The 6232-nt window shown below is 34.5% G+C and overlaps 1 pseudogene; it reads right to left on the bottom strand.

The window, feature by feature from the left end:
* The window catches only part of LOC108520443 (voltage-dependent anion-selective channel protein 2 pseudogene), a 33010-nt pseudogene extending 27024 nt beyond the window's left edge, over positions 1-5986 (bottom strand).
* Between the last annotated feature and the right edge of the window lie 246 nt (positions 5987-6232).

Raw genomic sequence — 6232 nt, forward strand, 5'->3', positions numbered from 1 at the left:
TGTTTGTTTTTTTGTTTGTTTGTTTTTTTGTTTTTTTTGAGACGGAGTCTCGCTCTGTCGCCCAGGCTGGAGTGCAGTGGCCGGATCTCAGCTCACTGCAAGCTCTGCCTCCCGGGTCCACGCCATTCTCCTGCCTCAGCCTCCCGAGTAGCTGGGACTACAGGCGCCTGCCATCTCGCCCGGCTAATTTTTTGTATTTTTTTAAGTGGAGACGGGTTTTCACTGTGTTAGCCAGGATGGTCTCGACCTCCTGACCTTGTGATCCGCCTGCCTCGGCCTCCCAAAGTGCTGGGATTACAGGCTTGAGCCACCGCGCCCGGCCTCCTTTTAACTTTTACTGGATGCTTACCATGGCATAGTTACCAGCTTTTTCCAGCTTTTCAGCTGAAAATACTAAGTTAAGATCTTTACTTTAGAATAATTGGCCAGGGGTGCATTGGTTTTGTTGGAATTTAACTATCAGAAACTACATAACATTCCTTGAAGGTCCATGTTGGAACAGATGATTCTTTATTTTGTTTTATTTTTTTCTGGTATAATAAGCATGGCTACCACTTTTCTCAGAGCCCAGTAATAAGCGAGTTTGGTGGTGTGGAGGTCCACCAATCAGCATAAGGTTGTATTCAATTTCTCTGTTTTCAGATGGCACCCAAGGCTTCCTCTCTGTGCACTGTTTCTGAGTCTAGTGTCCTTTTACTTCAGCCCTGCCATTGAGCAGTCCTGCATTTTTGAAAAAGAAGAGACTAGTGAGAGCTGATCACCAAAGAATCTAGTTGCTTTTTGCACAGATTTTCAACTAGTTTCCCCATTTTCTATTTCACATATTTGTTCTCTGTTTTCAGGGTTCACCCTGTCCTGTATTTTTGAGCCTTTTTTGGGCACGTAGTTTATGATGATTTCCTTTGGCGTTCTTTATGCTTTTGGATGTTTAGATTTGAGGTTTCTTCTATATGTTGCCTTTCACCACTTGGCTACCTTCTTTTCAGCTTCATTATTTTATTAAAATTTCCTATTTGTTGCCTTCTTCTCTGGTATTTTCTTGTCCTCCACGGGACCCTCACTCTTTTTTTTTAAACCCTTTGACAGACATTTTAGTAGAATTTTAAAGGGAAAGGAGGTAAAAAAAAAAAAAGAAAAAAAGAAAAAACATGTTTACTACTCCAGGTTAAACCAGGGATCCTGCATTGTTTTATGACTGAGCTGTGAATAATAGGCATGTGAAAAATTTGTATTGGTAGGAACTGATATGTACTATGTATTCAATATATTTTGGGAACTCACATTCTTTAAAATATAAATAATTCTATGCCATACTTGGTATTTTCACATGAAAAAACTGAAATTCCAATAGATTAAATCATATCCTGGAGGTCTAAGAGCTTAATAATAACAATCTATTTATGCCTGATTTTGTCATGCTTCCTTATATCATAATATAGTGTTTAAAGGCTCAAGAATTTGTGCCTGGGTTTGAATTCCAGTTGTACAATGCAGTCGCTGCGCTTGGTTTCACATTCTACTTAATTTGTCTGTGTCTAACCGTTATTTGTCTCTGTGTGTAGAATATTGGTAATATAACAGCAGTATCTACTTCATAGGATTGTTGGAAGGATTAAATATGTTTATGTATGTAAAATATTTTGAATAGTGCTTGACATACAGTAAGTTCTATAGATGTGTTAGTAATTTCTAATTGTATTACTTTGTGCTCCATCTGTTCCAAGGAAGAAAAGATATTGCTTCTGCTTATGGATGGTCTTTTACAGCTAGGAAATATGACCTTAAAGGTGTGACATCTACTTGCACTTTAAAAACTCTTGCTTTTCTAGAACTTTCTATTACTAAAGCTTGAACATGGAAGAATTGTTACTGAGTGAGCTAATGAAAGAGAAACATGCTGATTTCTTCTACTTTTAAAGGGGAAATGGATGATGTAAGTTCTGAAGATAGATCTCCATTTTTTTTTTTTTAAATCCTCTAGATTACTTGTAGTGGTTTTCCATACTGTTTTCATTCTGCTCATTCTAATTTCAAAACCCTTCTAATTTGTATATTTGAATTAGTATCCCTAGAAAACATTTTCTCCATAACCAAATTGATGTAGAACCATAGTTTTCAAAATGTTATTGCATGGGTCATAAAAAGTAGTTGTGGGGACTTTAAAACTATCCTGAAACAATCTTCTTGTTTGCTTGGATTTTATTTTTCAGATTAAATCCAAACCACTCCTAATTTGAGTACCATCAGCTGTTGGCAAAACTTAGTTTCTTGGTTCTATGTAAAAGTGAATCATTTTGTAAACACTCTGACAACCAAGATATAAATCCTTTGGTTTACACAGGTGACCTCATGAATATTCTTTTCCACCCTTTGTGTGTGTTAGAGAGAGAAAATACTACAGGCATTGAATATTGAAATTTTTTCTAATCATTGTAGCTGGAAGGAGAGGCTGACAGATCCATTCTCTGGACATGTGTTTTAAAGTTAAGGAGGAAAAGACATGAAAAAATACTTTATAGGCTTTGCTGAAACCAAAGCATTTGGAGCACAGTTTAATACATTTGCCAAATTTTAAATACAGCTGGGTTCTCCCACAGTTTCTTTAATTGGAAGCAGATTTCTGTGCTAATTCTGTAACGTGAAGAGAGCTCTAACAGCATTTCTTTCCTAAAAGTAGGGCATATATTTGCAGTGACCACTTCTAACATCAACAACTCCTTAACAATATCTGACTTAGAAATATTCATTGTGACTTAGAAATTTTCAAGAGTTTTCAGTAGAATTATTGCCTCATATGGTTTTAATATACTTAATTAATAGCTAAGTGTATAAATAATTAAAATTATTTAATAACTAATAAGTTCACTGGGTATTTTGTTTTTAGAAAAGATAAAAGTGGATCATATCTAATGAATTAAAAAAATTGAGCCGTTTGTATTGTAAAGTCAAAGTCCACATTCTGCCTGAATGTGAAAGATAAAAAGTCTGTTTCTTTAAGTTTTCTCTAAGTTTAAAAAATTTACCAAGTTTTTTAACATTTTAATATGATGAAAATTTAGTGGAAAAGACTAAATTGAAACAAAATTGTATATTATATACTACATATATTCCATTCAAAACTACAGTACTAGTTTCTGAGTCACCAAATGTGGAAATTAATGTCAATATGATGAAAATACAATTTTAAAAAATGTATCTGTTTTTAATACCTTGTATTCACTTTAACACTCAGTATATTACATTTTAACAAGAACTAATGATCCTAATAGTAATTTGAAAGAAACGTATTACAAAATTTTATAAAGAAAGCATTAAAATAGGTTTTTTGAAGGTTAACCTTGAGGCATTATTTCAGTCTGCTTTCCAATTACATATTGGAAAGAGGGGTACAGCATCTAATTTTAATGCTGCTCTTCCTTTGGTAAAATCTAGGTAGTGGGTAAAAAATAAAATCATTTTGAAACAGTTTTTTTATTTATTGAACATTTTTTAGGCTGCACCTATAAAATATCTTTATAGTGATAAATACTTTTATAGCAATAATCTATACCAGATGGCATCATCATGACTTTCTAAACTTTCTACCCTTTCAAAATTACATACCTGATTTTTGTTGACAGTGCTATTATAACTTAGAGTATTTACCTGATTTAACAGCACAGCAAAAGTGCTGTTTTAGGAGAAGGAGCATAATTGTAATATAGGCATTTGCTAAGGAGAGTCTATAAAGACCATTTTCATTAAGACACAAAAAAATTCCCCAAATATTAGTGTAAGCTCTAAAAATTGTGCCAACAGTGTACCCTAAGAAGGTGGTTATTTCCTTATTATTATGCAGACACCTAAATAAAAAGTCGATATATGTATCAGTTTGTTCCCCAGGATCTTTATTGCTTTCTCTTGGTCTTTGTCCTGTTCCCTGTGCTAATACTGCAGTATCTTAATATTAATATATTTTATTGTAAGTTTTGATATCAGATGAGCTAGCCCTCTCATTTTTATTTGCATGCAAGCGTGCTTAGCTATTCATGGCTCTTTCAATTTCATTTCCATTTTAGAATCAGCTGTATAGTCAAAAATTCTGTTGTGATGTTGGTTGGTATTGCATTGAGTCTGTAGATCAGTTTGTGAAGGACTATCTATATTGTCTGTAATTCATAAACATGATGTATATCTCCACTTACATCATTAATTTCTCCCCATAAACTTTATCCCATAGAATTAGTGCATATCTTTTCTTTTCTTCTTATTGCCTAATTTTTTTTTACACTGTGATAAGTTGTACCTTATATTTTGTTACTGATGTTTAAAAATAAAATTGATTATGGTATACTGGTTTTATAAAAAAAGGCCTTGCTAAACTCTTATTAATTCCATCAATTTGTAGATTATTTCTATTTTCTATTTCAAAAAGCTACATCATCTGCAAATATTGACAGCTATCAATACTGACATGTTGACTAGAAGTGATGGTATGAATGTCTTTGTCTTGTCTTAATGTCTTACTATTGCAGATTTAGCATTAAGTAATTGCAGAAAATTCCTTTTGTAGCTACCCTTTGTTGGATGGAAGAATGTGCCTGTTTGTTTCTAATTTGTTGAGTTTTTAAAAAATCATAAATGGATGTCGAATTTCAATAATATCTCTTCCCTTTAAAATGTTTACATGCCAAATTTTATTGATTGATTTTTCAACATGAGCCAAATATATTGGGGGAGTGTAGTAGCTCATTGCTTTCTTTAACTAGAATTTTCCCCATTATGAGTGAAGTTGAGTATCTTTCTTTTAGCATGTTTATTGGCTATTTGGATATCCAGTTTGTAAAATGCCTGTTCAAGTCCCCTCTCCCTTTTTACAAAATCAAGTTGCCTGACCTTATTGATTTATAGATGCTCACTATATATTCCTGATGTAAGCCTTTGTTGGTTATTCGAGTTACAAATATCTTCTCCCTGACAGCAGACTTGACTTCTCATTTGTTAAGGACGCCTTCTGGAAAATGTTACTTAATTTTAATGTAATGATGTTACTCAATTTTTAAATTAATGGTTAGTTTAGTTTTTCTGGTAATGTTTAAGAAGTTTTTTCTTTCTTTCTTTCTTGGTTTTTTTTTTTTTTAGACGAGTCTCACTCTCTCACCCCCAGGCTGGAGTGCAAGTGGCATGATCCTGGCTCACTGCAACCCTCCGCCTCCCGAGTTCAAGTGATTCTCCTGTCTCAGCTATCGAAGTAGCTGGGATTACAGGCGCCCGCTACCACTCCTGGCTAATTTTTGTGTTTTTTGTAGAGATGAGTTTTCACCACGTTGGCCAGGCTGATCTCAAACTCCTGACCTCAAGCGATCCACCTGCCTTAGCCTTCCAAAACGCTGGGATTACAGGCATGAGCCGCCGCACCCGGCTGAGGTCTTTTCTTACTCTGAGGTCCTTTTGATACTCTTCTATATCTTTCAGAACATTTATTGTTCTTCCTTTTAAATTTACATACATAATTAGTCTGGAATTCATCTATATGGTGTGAAATGGAAATATTTCATTTCATACATATGTATATTATATATGTATATATATAAATTATAAATATACATATATATGTAAATTATATATAAACTATAATTTCCATTTTGTTTTTTTCCAGAGGACAGTTTTTCTTCAATCCTTAAGGATTCAGCTCCTTACATGGGTTTTGCTGGAGGTCATGGGGCAGCACCAGGAGGTCTAAATCATGGTGGGTGTGTTCAGTGCTGCATGAGATCCGTTCCCAACTAACCTGCTATGAATGGCACAACTCAGCCATTAACGTAGCTTCACATATACCTTGGGAAGCACACAGGAGTTGCAGACACTCCCTTTGGAAACGTCTGATAACTGCAGCCTCTTCTGTTTTGAATAACGAACTTCTTAGTAGCCTTGTCCTTGAGTATACATTGCGCAGCGTCTGCAGCAAATAGGCTGCATGTGGCTGTGCCTCTTTTTGGCATGACATGGTTCCTTCTTTTCTTTGTCATCTTGAAAGCAAGAACCTGAGACTAATTTCGTATTTTTTTTATAAATTACATAAAACACCTTTATTATTGTTTTATAAGGTCAATGTTTAATCACATTTATCCACATTTCCATCCCCTTTATTTTCTTTTCTTTGTTTTCCTTTTGAAGCTTTATTTTAGATTCAGGGAGTGTCTATGCAGATTAGTCACATGGGTAGACTGTGTGTCGCTGGGGTTTGGTGGAC

This window comes from Rhinopithecus bieti, unplaced genomic scaffold (genome assembly GCF_001698545.2).
Source record: "Rhinopithecus bieti isolate Rb0 unplaced genomic scaffold, ASM169854v2 scaffold_51042, whole genome shotgun sequence".
Taxonomy (NCBI): Eukaryota; Metazoa; Chordata; class Mammalia; order Primates; family Cercopithecidae; genus Rhinopithecus; species Rhinopithecus bieti.